The 21,171-nt window shown below is 43.3% G+C and overlaps 1 protein-coding gene and 1 non-coding gene across 8 annotated transcripts in view; one reads left to right on the top strand and one right to left on the bottom strand.

The window, feature by feature from the left end:
* LOC121282358 (receptor-type tyrosine-protein phosphatase R-like) overlaps positions 1–21,171 on the bottom strand; it is a 170,707-nt gene that overhangs the window by 46,823 nt on the left and 102,713 nt on the right. The window lies entirely within an intron of this gene.
* Positions 14,256–14,394, top strand: LOC121282663. Its single transcript, XR_005944102.1, has one exon. It is a non-coding gene; the product is annotated as a U11 spliceosomal RNA (small nuclear RNA).

The following is a 21,171-nucleotide window of genomic DNA, read 5'->3' as shown; positions in this document are numbered from 1 at the left end:
GTAGCGGATCCCAAGAAAAGGAATTTTTGGAATGTCTACGAGATGGCTTTTTGGAGCAGCTTGTGGTGGAGCCCACTAAGGAACAGGCAATTCTAGATTTAGTGATGTGTAATGAGGCAGATTTGATAAGGGAGCTTAAGGTGAAGAAACCCTTAGGAGGAAGTGACCATAATATAATAGAATTTACCCTGCAATTTGAGAGGAAAAAGCTGGAATCAGATGTAACGGTATTTCAGTTGAATAAAGGCAACTACAGAGGCATGAGGGAGGAGCTAGCCAGAATTGATTGGGAGATGAGCCTAGCAGGAAAGACAGTGGAACAGCAATGCCAGGAGTTTCTGGGAGTAACTTGGGAGACACAGCAAAAATTCATCCCTAGGAAGAAGAAGCATACTAAAGGGAGGATGAGGCAACCATGGCTGACAAGGGAAGTCAGGGGCAGCATAAAAGCTAAAGAGAAAGCATACAATGCGGCGAAGAGCAGTGGGAAACCAGGGGATTGGGAAGCCTACAAAGACCAACAGAGGACAACTAAAAACGAAATAAGGAGGGAGAAGATTAAATATGAGGGTAAACTAGCCAGTAATATAAAAGAAAATTGCAAGAGTTTTTTTTAGATATATGAAGGGTAAGAGAGAGGCAAAAGTGGACATTGGGCCGCTGGAAAATGACGCTGGAGAAGTAGTAGTGGGGAACAAAGAAATGGCAGAGGAACTGAACAGATACTTTGCGTTAGTCTTCACAGTGGAAGACACGAGTGCCATCCCCAAAGTTCAAGAGAGTCAGGGGGTAGAGATGAGTATGGTGTCCATTACCAAGGAGAAGATGCTAGGAAAACTGAAAGGTCTGAAGGTGGATAAATCACCTGGACCAGATGGATTACACCCCAGAGTTCTGAAGGAGATAGCTGAAGAGATAGTGGAGACGTTAGTGGTGATCTTTCAGGAATCACTAGAGTTAGGGAAGGTCCAGAGGACTGGAAAATCGCTAATGTAACCCCCCTGTTTAAGAAGGGAGTGAGGCAAAAGACGGGAAGTTACAGGCTGATTAGCCTGACCTCGGTCGTTGGTAAGATTTTAGAATCCATTATTAAGAATGAGATTTCAGAATACTTGGAAGTGCATGGTAAAATCGGGCAAAGTCAGCATGGTTTTATCAAGGGGAGGTCATGCCTGACAAATCTGTTAGAATTCTTTGAGGAGGTAACGAGTAGGTTAGACAAAGGAGAGCCAATGGATGTTATCAGCTTGGACTTCCAGAAGGCCTTTGACAAGGTGCTGCACAGAAGGTTGCTCAGTAAGATAAGAGCCTGTAGTGTTAGAGGCAAGGTACTAGCATGGATAGAAGATTGGCTCTCTGGCAGGAGGCAGAGAGTGGGGATAAGGGGGTCCTTCTAGGATGGTAGATGGTGACTAGTGGAGTTCCGCCGGGGTCAGTGTTGGGACCACAACTTTTCACTTTATACATTAATGATCTAGATGAAGGAACTGAGGGCATCCTGGCTAAGTTTGCAGATGATACAAAGATAGGTGGAGGGACAGGTAGTATTGAGGAAGCAGGGAGGCTGCAGAAGGATTTGGACAGGTTAGGAGAATGGGCAAACAAGTGGAAGATGGAATACAATGTGGGTAAGTGTGAGGTCATGCACTTTGGTAGGAAGAATAGAGGCATAGACTATTTTCTAAATGGGGAGAGAATTCAGAAATCTGGAGTGCAAAGGGACTTGGGAGTCCTAGTCCAGGATTTTCTTAAGGTTAACTTGCAGGTTGTTAGGAAGGCAAATGCAATATTGCCATTTATTTCGAGAGGACTGGAATATAGAAGCAAGGATGTGCTCCTGAGGCTTTATAAGGCTCTGGACAGACCAGATTTAGAATATTGTGAGCAATTTTGGGCCCAGTATCTCCAGAAGGATGTGCTAGCCCTGGAGAGGGTCCAGAGGAGGTTCACGAGAATGAGCCCAGGAATTAAAGGCTTAACATATGAGGAATGTTTGAGGACTCTGGGTCTATACTCGATGGAGTTTAGAAGGATGAGGGGGGCATCTGATTAAAACTTACAGAATACTGAAAGGCCTGGATAGAGTGAACGTGGGGAAGATGTTTCCATTAGTAGGAGAGACTAGGACCCAAGGGTACAGCCTCAGAGTAAAGGGAAGACCTTTTAGAACAGAGATGAGGAGAAACTTCTTTAACCAGAGAGTGGTGAATCTATGGAAATCATTGCCACAGAAGGCTGTGGAGGCCAGGTCATTGAGTGTATTTAAGACCGAGATACATAGGTTCTTGATTGGTAAGGGGATCAAAGGTTATGGGGAGAAGGCGGGAGAATGGGGTTGAGAAACTTATCAGCCATGATTGAATGGTGGAGCAGACTCGATGGGCCGAATGGCCTAATTTCTGCTCCTACATCTTATGGTCTTATCCCGCCTGTGGATGAGGTTTATACAAATGTATCCTACCTGCCTGCCCTTTGCATCTGTGCGATGACCTGAAGATCGTACGGGTGCTGCAAAATCACAGTCAATTGGTGCCTCAAGGGCCTTAAGTGGCCCGTTAATTAATGATGGGCGCACATCGGAGATAATCATGTGCCCGCCCAATGAAATGTCGCGATGGCACGTGGTGATGTTGGGATGCTCGCCTCATGTCACCGCGCATCATTTTTGCATCAGCGTGCAGGTCCCACCCCCGCACGCCAATGGGAAAATTCTGCCCATGAAATATTTTATCAAAGCAATTTAAAATGAAAATAAACCTTTCAGTATGTTGCCTAATTGCGTTGGTTCTTGGCAGATTTTTTATTTGGTAATATGCAAATCAGTTTGAGTGGTGACTCGAGGAAAAAATACACTTTTCAAAACCAAGGCAATTTTTGGGTTACAATTTGAGTGGAATCTGTGATTGCTCCTCCAAAAATTGAATCTTGCCTCTCTATATTTATTATCTGATCGTATCTGATATGAAAATTGTTTTTTCTAATTGAGTTAAGTTAGATGCCCTTCACTTTTATAACAGACACTCCTATTAATGGAGCTGTCACTGATGTACTACTATGCCCCACAATTGTACCACAGTTAGCCCCAATTTCCAATAGTGATTAGTTCATTCTGGGGAGAGGACGTGTGGCCATTTTGATGGCAGTGCCTGATTCTTGCAAAATGTTTTTAAAACTAGTGTAAAAAATTGCAGAAACTTTATTTATGCCAAAAATAATTTGCAATTAAAATGATGTGATCCTTCGTGCCAACTGCACCAAAATTGAGTGAATTGTACCAAAAGAAGCAAGCACAACTGAGATTTATAAGTTAATTTCTTTGACCCTATTTTAATTAGGTTGTGTAGATACTCATCTGTTGGAACTTGTTCATCCACTGGTATTCATGTCTTTAGCTCATGTCCTGAATATCTTGATACCATAGGTTGTATCACTGGTTATCAAGAAAAGAAAATTCATCATCACATTCCAAAAGCTTATCACTGGCATCATCATTGAAAACTGTTGGCAACACTTGACAGCAAATTGAAAATATAATGTTGAAAACTCACAAAAACTTTCGGTAAACTACTTACTACATATTGTTTGTGGAATATATCAACTTCATGTAATTGTAGAACTAAAATTAACTACATTCCACCATAATTCTACATTAAGCTTACCCTAAATATTTTGTGAAAGGAACAACACTAAATTACAATAAAATGGATCCAATGAGAGAACTAAAAACTATTACAGAATGGTTCTTTAATTATAAAGTGGGCATCTTGCTCACCACCATATAGTATACGTTGATATTGGAACGGTTTCTGGCAGGCAATATAAACTATGAGCTTTTAAATAGTTTCTCTCGAGAACATCGAATTTCAAGTTTCCATTGTGACAATGTATCCATTAATAATTGCTTTCTTTCTCACTGTGTAAGTAGCAGTTACGTCTATTCTGATAAATTGTTAAAGCACCAAAACACATTTCCATTGAATAAAATCACTCTACCCGATAAGTCTGTAAAATATTAACATCTGCAGATTTCCACAGAACAAAAGCAAACTGATATCTGACAGTTTTTCTCAATGAGTGTCAGTATTTTTTTTTTGTATTCCAAATTTAGTGAACACAAAATATAGAGTGTTATGAACACGTTTGAAGAGATGCTTTCTTCGCCTTGCTGCTTCTCCCTCTTTGCTTCTCAGGTAATGTTCAGTTATCAATACTATCTTCCATGTTGCTGCCCAATCTGCCTACTGGACGCCCACACAGTCTGGTTCACACAGGAAGTCTGGTACCTCTGTGGCACAGCCATTTCACTTTTCCAGCAAATTAGCAGCTTCTCCAAATCTAGCTAGGACAACCTGAAAGTAATAGTTTGACTGCTGTAGTTTTCATCTCAAAATAGCTTCTTGCTTGTGCTAAACAGTGCTGGTGCTATCCATTGCAAAAGTGTTTCCCAGAATGCATCACTGTCAGCAATCACAATGCAGTCATCAAGTGGTTGATTATCAAGATTTGTGTACAAGGTGGTACAGTAGACAGGAACTGAAAGACTGAAAAATACTACAAATTAAGCATCTGAAAAATAAAATGAATGACTCATTATATTCCTGTGTTCTGAATAAGAATCAAAAAGAGGGAGAAAGAAAAACAGTGGGCCAACTGTAAACAGGCATTTAACTACTAACACCAACACAGAATGCTTGCTAAGACTAGCTAAAAAAAATCCCATCACCAAATAACCTGCAATTTTAAAATGTATGCTTTTCTATTTGTATATTTTCACAAGATTGCATGATAGAAACAGATAAGGAAATCCAAGCAGCATAACTTAATTCATCCACCCATAAAGAAAACCTTTGAGTTCTCCATCACATGACCTATTAGACTTCTGAATGTTTAATGCTTTTGCCTCTCCTTTTTCCTGAAAATCTAGTTTGTCATTTATTTTGTACAAGTTCTTCTCGACATCAGTTCTGTGTCATCTAATATCTTAACATTTCTATAAATTCTCTCCTCCATAGCCTTCTTTTGAGGTTAAAGATATCAAATGGAGATTGCAGGATCCAGGCCTCTGACTGGATTCTGAATGCACTGAGGAAGTGGTAATTCCTGGCATAGGAAGTTCCTTGCAACCACTTCCACCCCCAATCTTATAAGGGTTGGGTGAAGATTCCAGCACTTGCAAAGTAGGTTGAAAAATCTGAGAAATAGCAGAGTTTTATTGCAGCCAGGTTCTTGGTGTGTTCTAATGAGTTCCACCGGTCTCTTGGGCCAGAATCTTCTGCTTAGCATGTGGGGGCGGTGCCCGCTCGCTGACAGGTAAAATGACGCACGGTGATGTTGGATATGCACCCCAATGTCACCATGTGTCATTCCGACCTTCCGTTTGGCAGGCAAGTACTGGAGTCGGCTGTGCACCCACTGAACTATCAAAGGCCTATTAAGGCCATAATTATACAATTAACCCTATTGAGAAAGCTGCCCATCCAACCTTAAGGCTGGTGGGCAGGCAAAGAGCCCAGGTGGCCTTCACATTTCTCATGAAACCTCATTCACGGGCAGGATGAGGTTTCCTAAATGGTTTAATTAATTTGTTAGAATTCATGAACATGTCCCAGCTCATGTGACACTATCACCTGTCTGAATAATTTAAAAAAATTTAACCATTTTTTTGCTGCCACGGCGCTGCCTCAGGGAGATTTCTCCCTGCATGTGTGAAAGAGCACAGGCCCCAACTCTGCTTTCTACCCCTGCCCACACAGCTAGTGCTGAGTGCTTCCGGTTGCATGTCACGCTGGGCTGGCCTTAATTGCCCGTCCACATAAAATGGCAGAATCCAGCTGAATCCCTCGAGAAATTTGAACTCATACTATCCTATTGAGGTCATGTTTTCCTTGCTATGTCATAAAATAATGGTCTGGTGTCAGTCATGGATATTATGCTTGAATTTTCACTCCCCCATTGGGAGCATGGATATGGAACAATTCCCAGCTTGCAAACCCAACCCGGGAAAAAGTGCCCCTGAGCTTTGGATTTTCATTCAGTTGTGGGGAGGGATTGGTGTTTTATGGGAGTCATGGTGCAAGCCTCGGAAACAGGGTGAAGGTTGCTGGGTGCAGAGGTGGCCTAGGCGCAAGGTCTGCCTCGGTGCACTGGCACTTCGTCGAAGCAATGCGAAAAAACAATAACGCAAAAAACAACCCTCCAGCTCTCATCCATCAAACCCCCTCTTTCCTACATACCCCCATACCCCACCCGTGCCAACCATCCCACCTTATGCCAGTCTCATGGCCCATCATTCTCTCCATGCCTAATCTATGCCCTAATTCAACACATTCAAAACATATTTCCAAATTTGTCACGGGTTGGCTTGTGTATCGATTATGAATTTAAACAATGAATTTGTCGTAAATTGAGGGTGCTCTTAAAAGCAGGTGAAGGGTGCAGTGGCTGAATGCTAACTATCATTTTCATCTTCTTCATTAGCTTGTGAAGCTGATGAATTGAAGCCCACTTGTTGTGATTACTTGGCATGATGTTAATACCTCAGCCCTACATTGTATACACATCATTAACAAACAACCTGCACTGAAGAAAGCTGAGATGTAGGCCATGCTTAGATTATCACTACCCCTTAGCAAATATCAAGTATTCAATAATTGACAAGTTTCTTGCAATATAGTGGAAGTTGAATCTAACAGCAGCTTTTATTAATATACAGCTTAGTATTTTTTCACTTTGTGATAAGGAATTGAATAATGAAAGTAGAACAGCTTACAATGTAGCCACCATAAAATCAGCGCATGTAACTCATTGGAGCATCAGCCTGGCCTGCTTCAGGTTGCTCCATAGAGCACGTGGCTAAAGAAAACTAGTGAGATGATTATGCAGGAGCTTTGAACTTGCGTCTTTCATTCATATTTTTTTTCTCTTAAACTGAAACTAGCACCATGTATTTCTAAAATCTTTTGTGGTACTTTATCAGATGTTGCACTTGTTGCATGTAGGTATGCTTCCTGTGAAATAAAATAGAAACCTTTCGAAAGTAATGTAAATTGTTGGATTTGGGGAACAGCAATGACAGGTCAAGGTTGAAAAATAATCAGAGGGGGGCCATCTAACCAAACACTAAACATTTTGACCTGGAGTTTCCACTTAATTACATTGTACTTTTCAGGGCAATTACAATAGATTACAAAAGTAGGGAGGTCATGTTGGAGTTGTATAGAACCTTGGTGAGGCCACAGCTGGAGTACTCTGTGCAGTTCTGGTCGCCGCATTATAGGAAGGATGTGACTGTACTGGACGGGGTGCACAGGAGATTCACTAGGATGTTGCCTGGGATGAAACATTTAAGTTATGAAGAAAGGTTGGATAGGCTTGGGTTGTTTTCGTTGGAGCAGAGAAGACTGAGGGGTGACCTGATCGAGGTGTACAAGATTATGAGGGGCATGGACAGGGTGGAAGGGGAGCAGCTGTTCCCCTTAGTTGAATGGTCAGTCACAAGGGGGCATAAGTTCAAGGGGAGGGGCAGGATGTTTAGGGGGGTGTGAGGATAAGCTTTTTTACCCAGAGGGTAGTGACGGTCTGGAATGCACTGCCTGGGAGGGTGGTGGAGGCGGGTTGCCTCACATCCTTTAAAAAGTACCTGGATGAGCACTTGGCACATCATAACATTCAAGGCAATAGGCCAAGTGTTGGTAAATGGGATTAGGTAGGTAGGTCAGGTGTTTCTCACCTTTAGTGCAGACTTGATGGGCCGAAGGGCTTCTTCTGCACTGTGATTCTGTGATTCGCTGATTCTGTGAATTCCTCTGATGATGGTGTATGGTGTTTACCAGCACAAATTGTGTTCAGCGTAGCTCGAATTTCGCCATCTTTTGCGCTATTTAAAAACATTGCACCAGAAGGAGGCCCAGCCCACAAAATTGGTCTCATCCCAGGGTGAATTCATTACTTTTGGGAGTTTCCATTAATTATTCTTCTTTGTAGACCTTTGAGGAGACTCCAAAAATTAATTGATTCTTTTGGGCTCAATTAAGAACAATAATAGACACTTTTTTCAACGGTTTTAAATGATTCTTTTCAAAAAATTACTAAGGAACTGACTGCTGTGCTCTAATCCAACTAAAAAGTAGATCCGCATTTTTTTTTAAAGTCATTTTCAACCATTTAAAATTGAATCACTCACAGGTGCTGGATTGACACTGTGATTTAAAATGCTTCTTTCATTGTGAGATACCCAATTTCAGCAGTATTCATCAAACTATACCAAGTTGCCTCTATTCAAAATATCAAGAATCATTTTTAAAGCAAAACTTTTTTTAAAAAAAAATTACATTTTAAAATGCTGCTCTATTGCACTGGAAATAGTAGATTTTGCATTTGTTGATGTGCAAATGCGTTGAGTAGAACTAAAGGGAAAAAAAAACTCTTTTCAAAAGGGGCTCAATTTTTGGTGCAATTTGCGCCGGAATCACCAATTGCAACCAAAGCTGAAACTTTATTCTGCTATTCCATTCTTTGAGTGCAAGTTCAATGTTCGTATAAACTTGTTCTACCTTACAGTATCTTATAAAAATGTCCATCCTTCTGCTTTGTCTCACAATGTTCTGAAGGTGTGTGATCCTTGCTGATGTTTGAAAGTGACACAAGACAAAAACCAATTTGCTTTCTGAGGTTTCTAAGTGTTGCCTCATTTTTTTGCATTTTGGATATGAAACTAAGTGCACAAGTCTAAATTTGGTATGCTATGATTAAGAATAAACAGCAAGAGGTGAAAGAAAAGCAAGTATGTTGAGTAAAATGCCTTTAGCTATCAATGGGATACCAGACATTACAAAAGGTAATACTTAGACATTTTAATGTTTTCAAAGCTGGATTGTCAGCAGAAGGCTATTGATTCTGGCTCTACAGCCAGTTTGAACAAATCATCTCGGCTCAAAGTCTACTGTAGAACATTTTCAAAGTTCCATAGCAAGGTGTTAAACAGAAGTCATTGCCTGTTTAGGTGGATATTTAAAATGGTCATGAGTTGGTATTTTGGAAGCACTCAATCAAATGCCAATCTAATTCAAACTTATTCTGTTTGTCTCATCAGATTTAGTGGCTCGATTGTTTTTTAAAAAAGTTTCATTAAAAATATTGCAAAATTCTGCTCATATAAGTGAGAAATTTACATTAATAATTAATCTCCTGTATCCACCAGTCAGTGAAAAGTTGAGCATAGACAATTTAGAAATGAATCACCCCAGGTAATGTTAATCACCTCCCCTCTCCTGGCTCCCATTGTACCACTACTTTTTTTTCCCCTGTTTTCTTCTCTTCCTACCTCCCTCTCAATTCAGTGGAGACATGCTCTTAAAATTTGAGACATTGGAGTTGATGTTTGTCTTAACAATCTGTGGATATTCACTCCAATAACAGAGCCTGCCAATTGTTAATTCCATTTAATTTAATGGACGACAAATTGGGCAAGTTCTATTGTGTATGCGTTTGTGTGTATTTTTTTCGATTTGATGACTGGGATTTTTTGGTTCCACCTGTGGCAGGACCAGAAATTCCCACCGAAAGTCAATGGACATTTTGCTGGGTCACCAAATTTTCAAATTCCGGCTGATTTTCTTTACTGTGCTTAATGCCTAGTAGACAAATAAACACATCTAATGCTTCTCTTCAATAAATAACTTTTAAAGTAAAATTACGATAAGTGTAAAGACTTAATAAGGTCAAAAGTCTATGCGGCCAATATGTATATGGGCATTTTTTTGTAGCCTATTGTTTGTAATGTTGTTGAATGTTGATTGCCTTTCATTGGCTGGTTGCCGCTCTAATGATGGGTGCCTGAATACAACAACCATTTATACAGTACAGAGGACTGTATAACTCTTACATTCTTAAGCTAAACATTCTGCTTTGGTGTGTTTGACCTTGAAATATCATTGTTTATTGGCAATGTTCCAAAGAATGAATACCCATTTTTATATGTATTTCTTTTTGTAAGGCTTGATGCTCTTGACTTTTTTTCCCAATACGCTGTCGTGGAAAATACATTTTTTAACTTTACAAACTAGATGACAAACACATTGGACAAGGTGGATAGCTAATTTTTGGCTTCAACTCTCAAAGCTGTGGAGAGCTGAAGCTTCAGTTTGATGGTGCAAGTTGTCAACCAGAAGCTCCATGACTTTGATGAAAAACTGATGCAGCAATTTACTCTCTAATGCTGCCAGGCATCGGACATGTATCTGCATGGCACTCAGACTCATGGGGCAGAAGTTTCTGTCTGCAGGGTGGGCCCGACCTCATCTCCGGCGGGCGGGGAGCCAATCCCCGCCGGAGAAGCGGGCCCCGCAGGCATTTTATGTGGGCGGGCCAATTAAGACCACCCAGCGTAACATCCAGCAGGAAGTGCTATGCGCTCCCTGTGCGGGCGGGGGGGAGGGGATTCCCCAAAAGCGAGAGTGCGCTCTTTCGCACATGCTCACAAAAGAGCGCACATCTCCCTGAGGCTAAGTGCTGCCTCAGGGAGATCACTGACAGTTTTAACAGGATTAAAAATAGAAAAAAAAAAATTCCCTAACATGCCCCCCTCATGTGACAATGTCACATGAGACGGGACATGTTCATAAATTACAGTAAAACTTTATTAAACTTTTTAAAACCCTGCATGAAACCTCATCCCGCCGGTGGATGAGGTTTCATGTTTTTTCTATTGCCCGCTGGGGTTCCTGGCCTGTCCACCAACCTGAAGGTTGAATAGGCAGGTCCTTTAATTGTTTAAATGATCCTGTCAATGGCCTCAATTGGCCATTAACAGGTCGGCAGACGCACAGCTGATTTTGCTGTGCTCCTGCCTTCCTGAAAACTTAAATGGGGCGGAATGACATCAGGGGTTCCCCCGCCCCCTTCTCGCTGACGGCAAAATTCAGCCCATAATTAATGGACAAATGGTAGGAAACAACACTATGGGTGTACCTACACCACAGGGACTGCAGCGGTTCACCAAGAAGGCAGCTCACCACTACCTTCTCAAGGGCAGCTAGGGACAGGCAATAAATGCTGGCCCAGCCTGCGAAGCCACGTCCCATAAATGAATTTTTTAAATGTCAGTTTCCTTAAAGATAGAGTTTTCTATTAATGCAATTGCCAGGTTGCTCTCAGCTGCAGAATAGAAAGGGTATGTGTGTTCAACACAACCCATTAATCATTCCTGAGGATTGAGCAGAAGCAAGTATTTATGAAAACACTTCCTCACCAGCTTTTCATTTAGTAAACAATTACTGCTCCTCTTATTTCATTTTACTTCAGTAATCACTGGTGGATGGTCCTTGAATGGGTTTATTTATTTTTCTACAGCTGGGATCGTGCAAACAATAGGATCTGCAGTAACGTCTCCATTACTAAGATGGCAGCAGCTCTGCTTCAAATAAACTAACATTTCTTACCACACATGTGGCCTCTATTCTTAAATGTCTGCACAAGACTTTTTGGAATTATAACAGAAACATAAATGCGGTGTTTCAATTTTGTTTCAGACTGATACATCTGTATTTATTTTTAGTCAAAGTGCTGTGACATATAAGCAGAGAAATTATGTGATTCTTACATTTTTCACATCTATCACTAAATATTGTTTTGCTTCAGTGTTTTTTTTTCTTTAATTATTTAAGACAGTGCTTTAATTTTTTTCTTCCTGCTCTCTTTTACACAATAGGAGTTCCCCACAATACAACTCTTATTGAAATGACAGTCAGGTAGTTTAGTGATGAATTTTGCTAATACTGCCCCACTGTCACATTGGCATTGCTCAGTATGTCAAAACCAGCTTAGATCCTTAAGTATTATGAGTACACTACATTTTGAAAGGGATTGGTTATCCTCAGTGGTCCAATAGCTTTATAATGGTAGAATGGGACAATGGAAAGCATAGGGATGGAAATTTGCATGGCAAATCCTGATCCTATTTGAGAGGAACCAAGTGGAACAAAGGCACTTGCCTGCAGAAGGGAAAAAGGCACAGTCATCAATCCAGACAACCAGGACCACCCGTATTCATTTCCTAACAAGTGGTGACTGAAAGTCAGAGGCAAAGCTCTCTCAAACAGGAAATGATGCGTGGCACAGCCCTAAAGCAGAATGAACAATGTCAAAGTGTGGTACATAAGTAACTTTTTTTTAGACCTAAAATTTTGAAAAGCACGGGTTCTGTAACATTTTCACTGTAAGGTGAAGTGAGAGTGACTGCTCAAGTGACTGCCCTTGATATCAAGGCAGCATTTGACTGAATGTGGCATGTAGAAGCCCCAGCTAAACTGAAGGCAATGGAAATCAGTGGAAAGTTTGCCATGGGTTGGAGTCATATCTCGCACAAAGGAAGATGGTTGTAATTATTGGAGGCCAACATCTGAGCCTCAGGACATCAGTGCAGGAGTTCCCCAGGTTCCCCAATCATATTCAGCTACTTCATTAATGACCCTTTCTCTATCATAACATCAGAAGTGGAGATTTTCAATGATAATTGCACAGTGATCAGTATTCACAGTAGCATTCAGAACTCCTCATATACTGAAGCAATCCCTACCTGTATACAGCAAAAGCTGGGCAATATTTAGACTCGGGCTGACAAGTGGCAAGTAACATTCACGCCATAAGTGCAAAGCAATGACGGTCTCTAACATGAGAGAATCTGACCATCTCCCGCTGACACTCAAACATTACCATTGCAAAATCCCTCACTATCAACATCCTTTGGGTTACCATTGACCAGAAATATAACTGTACTAGCCATAAAAAAACCGTGGCTACAAAGTTCTGCAGAGAGTAACTCACCTCCTGGATCCCCAAAGCCTATCCAACATCTATAAGGTACAAGTCAGGAGCATGATAGAATATTCACCACTTTCCTGGATCTTCCCTATGCACTTTAAAGCTGAAGCTGGGATTTCCTGGACCAGCCATGGTGGGGCCCGCTGTGGGGGATGTAGCGGGCCAGCCAAAAGTCATAGAAACATAGAAAATAGAAGCAGGAGTAGGTCATTCGGCCCTTCGAGCCTGCTCCACAAATCAATATGATCATAGCTGATCCTCTATCTCAACACCATACTCCCGCTCTCTCCCCTCACCCCTTGATGCCTTTAGAGTCTGCTGATAGCTTCACCATTACTCTTAATGCAAAACCTTGTCCATATTATGATCATCATGTTATATTAATAACAAGCTATAATTTCAGTTGAATGGGGCAGGCTTTATCAGAAGTTACTGTAGGATGATAAATGAGTATCAGATTATAATTTTAATCGTGGGTTGGTATGAAGATAAATATTATACTTCCTGCCATAAAACTGACATGAAAGGAGTGCCCCACCCTAACTTGGGTCACACTTTTAAAAACTTTTACATGTTGCCTGTTGCTGAAAGCTTTGGGAATTACAGAGTCTGTGCTTAGTTTCAAGGGTTTCAAAATCAAAGTGTGGGTGTTGCCTATTCCTATTTGTGAATGTTTTTTTTCTTCGTCCCCTCCTTATACACCCAATTGTGATGGTGACTGGAATAGCATCTTTCTTATTTGTCTGTTTTTAACGAGCTTTGATCTTCTGTAAAGTCACATGGTCTCAAGCTGCTGAATATGGTGGGGGGAAAAGTGGCAATAAAGTCAGCTCTCAGATTTATTGAAAACTGGGATAGGTCTTGTAAAATTGCTTTTTTTCAGATCATAATTAAAAATCAATATAATATAACTTGTATTGGTGGTGGAACTTTGTCTTTATGAGTTTTTAAAGAGTGTCCCTGGTAGAAAATCTGGAGTTGAGTCAATCAATTTACCATGCCGCTCTTCCAGTAATAGGCCATAATCAGAAGCATCAAAGCCATTTAGTGGTTGTGGAGATGGCCATGCTGAAGAAGACTCAAATTGGCTGGAGCATGATCTACTGAGGGGAATATCTGACTTAAGGAGGCAGAATGAAAGCTAAAAGTTAATGCAGATGGTGTTATGAGTTCTGGTGGAATAATGGTACAATATTTGCAAGGCTTTCCAATGCTTTTAATGCTTTGTACCATCATACAAGTTAAAACCTTGTTTAGTTTAGGATGGTGGTACAGTGGTATTGTCACTGGACTAGTAATGCAGTGTCCTAGGCTAATGCTCTGGGGAAGTGGGTTCAACTCCCACAGCAGCTGGTAGAACTTAAATGCAATTAATAAACCTGGAATACAAAGCTAATCTCAGTAATGGTGACCATAAGAACCACCATCAACTTTTGAAAAAACCCATCTGGTTCAAGAATATAGCACATGGATGAGGTGCTTGCGCTTTATCTGTGCAGAATTGATATCAAGAGATTTTGGAAGCACAATTTTTGTTTCTTGGAGCTGCTAGTGATTGTTTGTCTTGGCGCTCCAAAAAAAAAATTCTTTAGGGAAGGAAATCTGCTAAATTACCTGGTCTGGCCTACAATGTGACTCCAGATCCACAGTGATGTGGCTGACTCTTATCTACCTCTGAAATGGTCCATCAGGCCACTCAGTTCAAGAGCAATTAGGGCAACAAATGCTGGTTTTGCCAGCAACTCCATGTCCCATGAAAGAATAAAGAAATCAAATCATTAAATGTAAGATCTGAACATTAATGCAATTAACATTGTCTAATGAATCATTATATGTAGTTTTAATGAAATCCTGACAATTCTTGTGAAAGCTAGATAACCACTTCTTGGAACCAATTTAATTATAGCTCAAGTATACTTCAGGGAAAACCAGGCTGTGCAAATTCCAGCTCGTGAGTCAGATATAGTGAATGGGTTCTGCCAATTCAATTTATTTGCAATTTGATTTCCCACTCATGTTTGACCTGTTTGAACTTTATTGGTCTGGAAGTTTGGAACGGCTTGCTATTGGCACTGCAGTGGCTTCCTTGGTGGATTAACCCAAATCAGAACACCACAACCAGTTAGTAACTACTTAAGTTAGCTTAAACAACTTAAAGGACGCTTTGATTTAAACATCATGCATTGCCTAGCAGGCTTTGTGGTTTGGATCTAGCTAGTGTAAGAAGCTGAAGATTATGGATGTGTGAAATAAAGAATTAAATGCTTCCTGAGTAGAGGTGATTTTTTTGGGGGGGCAGTCTGGGAGGAACAACTGAGAAATCTTGAGTTATAGGTCACTATATTGCATAATAACAGTTGGAACCTTCTAGATATTGCTTCCCTTGCCGAATTCTCAATTGGAAACTTCTCTACACTAGAGTTCTGGCAAGGCAATTGTGGAAAGGGTTAATGTTATATTAAGCACTGGTTCATTATGTCACACATATAGCTCAGTGGTGGTTTTGTGGGGTCCCATCTATCTTCCCATGACCTCTGAGGTGTATTAAAAATTATAATGCATATTTTGTCCACTTAGGACAACCAATAATGTCTTTCTGGTCCTTTAGGGAACGAAATCTGCCGTCCTTACCTGGTCTAGCCTACATGTGACTCCAGACCTTCTGAACAAGGGCAGTTAGGGATGGGCAATAAATACCAGCCTAGTCAGCGACGCCCACATCCCATCCATGAACAAATGAAAAAAAACAATAATACCCATGTATCAGCAGAGAGAGTCGAGAAGGAGAATAAAATAATCCTTGTTTCAACAGCAACTGCAGCAGTTCTGCTTCTTACTGAATTTTGCTGTTTCTTCCCAAGAACTGCACAAGGGTGATGAAGATGATGAGGAATAAGAAACATTGCTTTTAAGTGTGAACATTTTGTAAGGTGTTTGTCTACTTGCTGAAGACAGCATTTTAAGTTGGAGGTTTAGGAGGGAACACGTTGAGGCTGTAGCCTGCTATTAGACACACAAGAGGCACTCCAGCTCGGGATTAGCAAGAGGAAAGCCTGCACAGACCGCACACACACCCATACACTATTGCTGCATTGCAGGTCAAGGTAGCATTGTCTATGCCCAATCTACCACATTTTAATATACATTTAGAGCCACTGGGCAGAATCATTCCAGATTCCAGCATTCAGTGCGGTACTGGGTGTGAAAAAAGTCATTTTACCCGTCAGCCCGCAATGGTGGGCTTTCGTGCCATATCATCCTATTCCTGGCGCCGTCCCACCTCATTAATAATGCATTCCATGGGAAACACTCCGGATCTCTGGTGGGCGCCCGCCACACCGTGATCTCAGCGCTTCCTTGCTCTGGGCGCCATATTTAAAGTGCACCAGAGCGCAGCCCATTTCATGTTGACAGACTAGCACTGCTCCAGGTGACAGATGGCCCTGAAAATAAAGAAGACGGCAGCTCCCAAATTTAGTGATGTCCCTCCTGGGCACCTGCTGGATGCAGTGCATGGCCGCCGTGAGGTCCTCTCCCCTGGCTCTGGCCACAGGAGGACCACCAGAGACAACAATCCAGCCTGGGAGGCTGCGATCAGCACCACTGGAGCACAGAGGAGGTCAGCCATCCCGTGCAGGAAGAGGATGAATGCTCTCATCCATTCCACCAGGGTAAGCAAACCGCTTCATCACTCTCAACTCACCTACACTCACAAACCCATCACACATCCACAGGGATCTCACACCACATGGGACATCATTAACTCTCTCACACACACGCGGACATCTCCATCAGGCTCATATCCTCTGGAGTTCATGTACTCATACTGTCCATGGCTCTGCTCATCACACAAACATTCCACGTAATGCCATGCTCACGCTCTCTGCATCTGTTTTCAGGCAGGAGAAGCTGGCTCACAGCAGCAGGGAGAGGTCCCAGACCGGGAGTGGAGTGACCCACATTAGGCCCGTTGTTCACTTTGAGTAGTGTGCCATCATGCTGACTGGTGAGGATGTGGACCGTGCCTCTAGTGACGGTGAGGTCAGCGACGAATACCCACATGAGGATTCTGCACCATATCATCCCTCTCTCAATGCAGCTGTGAGTGCTCTCTCTCCTGCTTTTGACTCTGCTGCCATGCACTAGTTGTCTCTACTTTGGTTCACAGGGAGCTCTGCCAAGCGACTGATGCCCTGAGCCAGCCAATCCCTCAACTCCATCCAGATTCTCACCTCCAGCCAAGGGGACAATTCCTCCATTGAAGAGCTGGACATAAGGACCCTGGAAGGCCCTGCACAACGCTCACCCACATCCTCCACCAGCACAGAGACACACACTTTGGTAGGACCTAGAACTAGAGCAGGCTCAGGTTCACAATCTAGTGGTCACCATATGGACACATGTCTGCAGCAGGCGAAGGCAGGTTCAGCTAAGGTCCCCGGCACTTGGAATACTGCTGGGGAAGAGGCATCTGTGAGGTCCAAGTCAGATGATGAGTCTTCCGATTCGGCCTTCCAACTCATAGTGGAGAGTCAGCAGAAGGCAGGGGGACATCAAGCAGATGGTGGAAGACAAGAAGACCCTGGTCCAGCAGAACACGGGGATGTGTGCAGACCTGCACTCCATTGCTGTAGCCATGGGCAAGTTCCTGTAGTGGCAATGCAGGAGGGAAATGGGATACCTTGATGCCCCTCCAGGTGCTCCTTCCCCTCAAGGAGTCAGGCTGGGGCCCTTGGGCGCCCAAAGGGAGGAGGAGCAGCAGCTGAACAACCCTGGGTCATCCACTAAGGAATCTCAGAGGCTGTCTGATCCCTCCAAGCCCCCTTTGCCTGTGACTCCATCAACCTTATCCTCTGTCACTGCAGAGGGAGCAGCTGGCCCACAGGAGGACAGCCAAAGCAAGCTGGGGCCCTCAAGGCCTTGGCTCTCCAAAGGACACACACCAAAGTCATCAGAGGCAACAGCGCCAACCATTGCACAGGCTGTCTGCACCCCTGCTGCGGATGTCAGGGCAGCACCTTGAAGAAGTGGTAGGCCTAGAAAAGTTAAGAAATTCTAATCACATGGTTGCACAGGTGAACACATTTTCTCTCTTCATCCAAAAATATATTCACTTTCACTGAATGATGTGTAATTTTGTCTTTCAGCTTCATTTGTCTTTCAGGCTTCACGAGTAATCCCAGTGCATCTCACTGCCCCACTAGCAGTTCATCTCCACGCAGCCGGACCATGAATGATTCTGAAGGGAGAGGTGTGTGAGTGGCAGAGCCTTTCGGAACCTCGTGCAAACACTCTCCCACGCATGCAGAGCCTTCATCCATCACAGTCATCTCACTGTCCTGAGCATTTTCAATGCTGCCTGCTGGGGTTCTCTTTCAGTTATCCATCTGAGCTAACCTGCATCTCCACCCACCCACTGATCACACTCCCATGCAGCACCTGTGCCCGTCCTACACGAGGCTCCCTCACTTTCGATTTCGACAATGCTGGTCATCGTGAAGCTTTGGATCAGTTCTCCCATTCTTTCTCCTCCCGCAGTCACCCATGTCCTTCCCCCCATCATTGTCAATCCTCTTTACCTTCCACCTCCCCGCCATCACCTACCAACCTGGACTCTTTCTTTCCTGATGTCAAGGTGAATGTGCATGTTCCTTACCTTCTTGAGAACCTAACCCTCATCCATATTGACCTCCCCGAACTCCTCCTTCTCACCCCTTCCCAGTTCTGCCTCCAAGTCCCCACCAATTATCCTCACTATCCCTTCTACCACAGCCAATGCACCCTGGGCTCCCGATGCCCCCTGTCCACTCACCATTCCCTTCTACCATGTCCAACCTCATTTTGCTCCCCAGGGAGCAGTCATTGATTGCACAGACCCCTCCTCCTTAGTGTGTTTACCTGGGCATCCCACACCCTTTACTCTGTTCTCAAACCTTACTCCCTCCTCCACCCTTACTTCCTCCTCTCCCAAAAAAGCTTCCTCTTCCTGGACATCTTCCACTCCCACCTGCCAGACACCTTCCCCCTCTGAAATACCTTCTCCCCCTGACACCTACCTCCCCAGGACACCTTTCCCCCTCCGAACTCCCTCCTCTTGCCAGACATCTTCCATCCTGGAGACACCTTCTCCCTCCAAATTCCTTCCCCACTTCAAACTCCCTCCCTTACACCTTCCTCCCCCCTTACACCTACCTACCCACTTTCCGCATTCTCCTCCATTACACGCTCCTCCCCATCCCAACCTCACCTCCCGACACCTTCATTCTCTCCCTCCCAACCTCATCCCCTACACCTTCATTCTCCCCCTTCCAGCCTCAGCCCCCCAAATCTTTCATTCCCGCCCCAACCTCACCCCCCCAACCTCACCACTCCCTCCCACCCCCTCAGTACACCTTTCTCTCCCAGTCAATCCTAAGCCTTCCATCAACACCCCCACCCCCACCCCCTGGTACACCTTCCTCTCCCACTCACGGCTGAGCCTTCGTCTCCCCCCCCTTGCCGATCTTCTGTAGTAGCTCATGGCCAAGACCATGAAGTCCTGATGCAGACCTGAGCATCAATGGAGACTTCCCACCTTCTATGAGCTGCTTTGCAGTAGAGCCCTGGCCATGAGAATCCATCCAGCATACGCTGCACATGTTCCTCCAGGGTCCCCAAAGCTGTACAGCTCCAGCATCTTCTCCTCTGATGTCCGCAATCTGAGCAAGACCCTAATGGAAATCCCAACTTCTGCACGTCCAGAATGTGTTCTGGGCTGGTGTGCTTTTCCGCTAGTTAAAAGTTAAACCTGGCATAGGGGGATGGATCCGGTCGGGCCTTTACTTTGCATCCCATTACCAGGATGCAAATGGGGTTCACGCCAGCCTTCAGCAGAATTCCCATTCCACCATCGGTTGATCCCAGTTGTGCTTTCACAACACGTGAAAACGATTTTTGGCCTTCTCGCCATATTGTCCCCCCCACAGCCCACCATGATTCCAGCCAAAAGGGCTGGAAAATCCTGGCTATTATCGGTATTTGCATACTGACAAAAGTGGCTGCAACATTTCAAAGGTGCAATAGTGGGTTTTGCGCCCACAGATAACAAAAGAGAAAAGGCCTTACTTCTCTACTGTGGAGGTGAAGAATTGGAAGATATTTTTGAGACAGTTACTCCTGCACAAGGTAAAAACTGACTACAACGCAGCAAAAAATGCCATAACCATGCCCAAGGAAAGCATAATATATGAAACAATTGTCTTCCAATTTACTAAGCAAGAAGCAAACAAGACAATTGACCAATATTGCATAAGATTGAGGTAACTAGCAAAACAAATGAGGCTTTGATGATGTTCAGTATATCAAACAGGAAATCAAAGTACAAATAATCGAAGGTGTCTCCTTAGTCAGCTAAGTACTCGAGAAAACTGTCAGAGCTGCTGGAGTTAGCAAAATCATTATTGTTTTCAGAGTCCAGAGCTACTGAAGTTGAGGCTGTTAACAGTAACTATCATTATGCCAAGTTCAACTCCTGTGTAAAATGCTGGTTAGGCCACAGTGGGAATTTTGTACACAGTTCTGGTCACCACCTTACAGGGAGGACATAATTGGTCTGGAGTGAGTATGGAGGAGATTTACAAGAATGTTGCCAGGACTTGAAAATTGCAGCTAAAAGGAGAGATTGGATAGGCTAGAGTTGTTTTCCTTAGGACAGAGGAGGCTGAAGGGTGACCTAATTGAGGTGTACAAAATTATGAGGGGCCGAGATAGGGTAGACAGGAAAGAACTATTATCCCCTTGCTGAGCGATCAATTACCAGGGGGGCATAGATTTAAGGTGATTGGTAGAAGGATTAGAGGGGACATGAGGAAAACCTTTTTTCGCCCAGAGGGTGGTGGGCATCTGGAATTCACTGGCTAAGTTGGTGGTTGAGGCTGAAATGCTCAACTCACTGAAAAGGTACATGGATCCGCACCTGAAGAGCTGTAACCTCCAAGGCTATGGACCAGGTGCTGGAAAGTGGGATTAAAAATGAGTGGCTAGTTTCTTTTTTTCTCTTTTCTTTGGGCATCGCAGACACAATTGGCTGAATGGCTGCTTTCTGCGCTGTAACTTTTCTTTGGTTCTGTGAACGCTGTTTATCACTCATGTGCTAGGAACCTATCTGTGTTGCAGCTTGTCCAAAGAAAGTTTCTACTCTGGTGATGCTTATCTACATGGACAGAATGTCCTGCTACTGGCAAACAGTGAAAAGCCTGTGGAAAATTCAACCATTTTGCTCATGTTTGTCACTCATCAGCAAAAGTAACTATTAAGACCAATATCACCAAAAGGATGTCATGTGCATGTACCCAAAATGACAAAAGAATGTGG

This window comes from Carcharodon carcharias, chromosome 9, assembly GCF_017639515.1.
Source record: "Carcharodon carcharias isolate sCarCar2 chromosome 9, sCarCar2.pri, whole genome shotgun sequence".
Taxonomy (NCBI): Eukaryota; Metazoa; Chordata; class Chondrichthyes; order Lamniformes; family Lamnidae; genus Carcharodon; species Carcharodon carcharias.
This window is presented reverse-complemented; position numbering and strand designations above follow the sequence as displayed.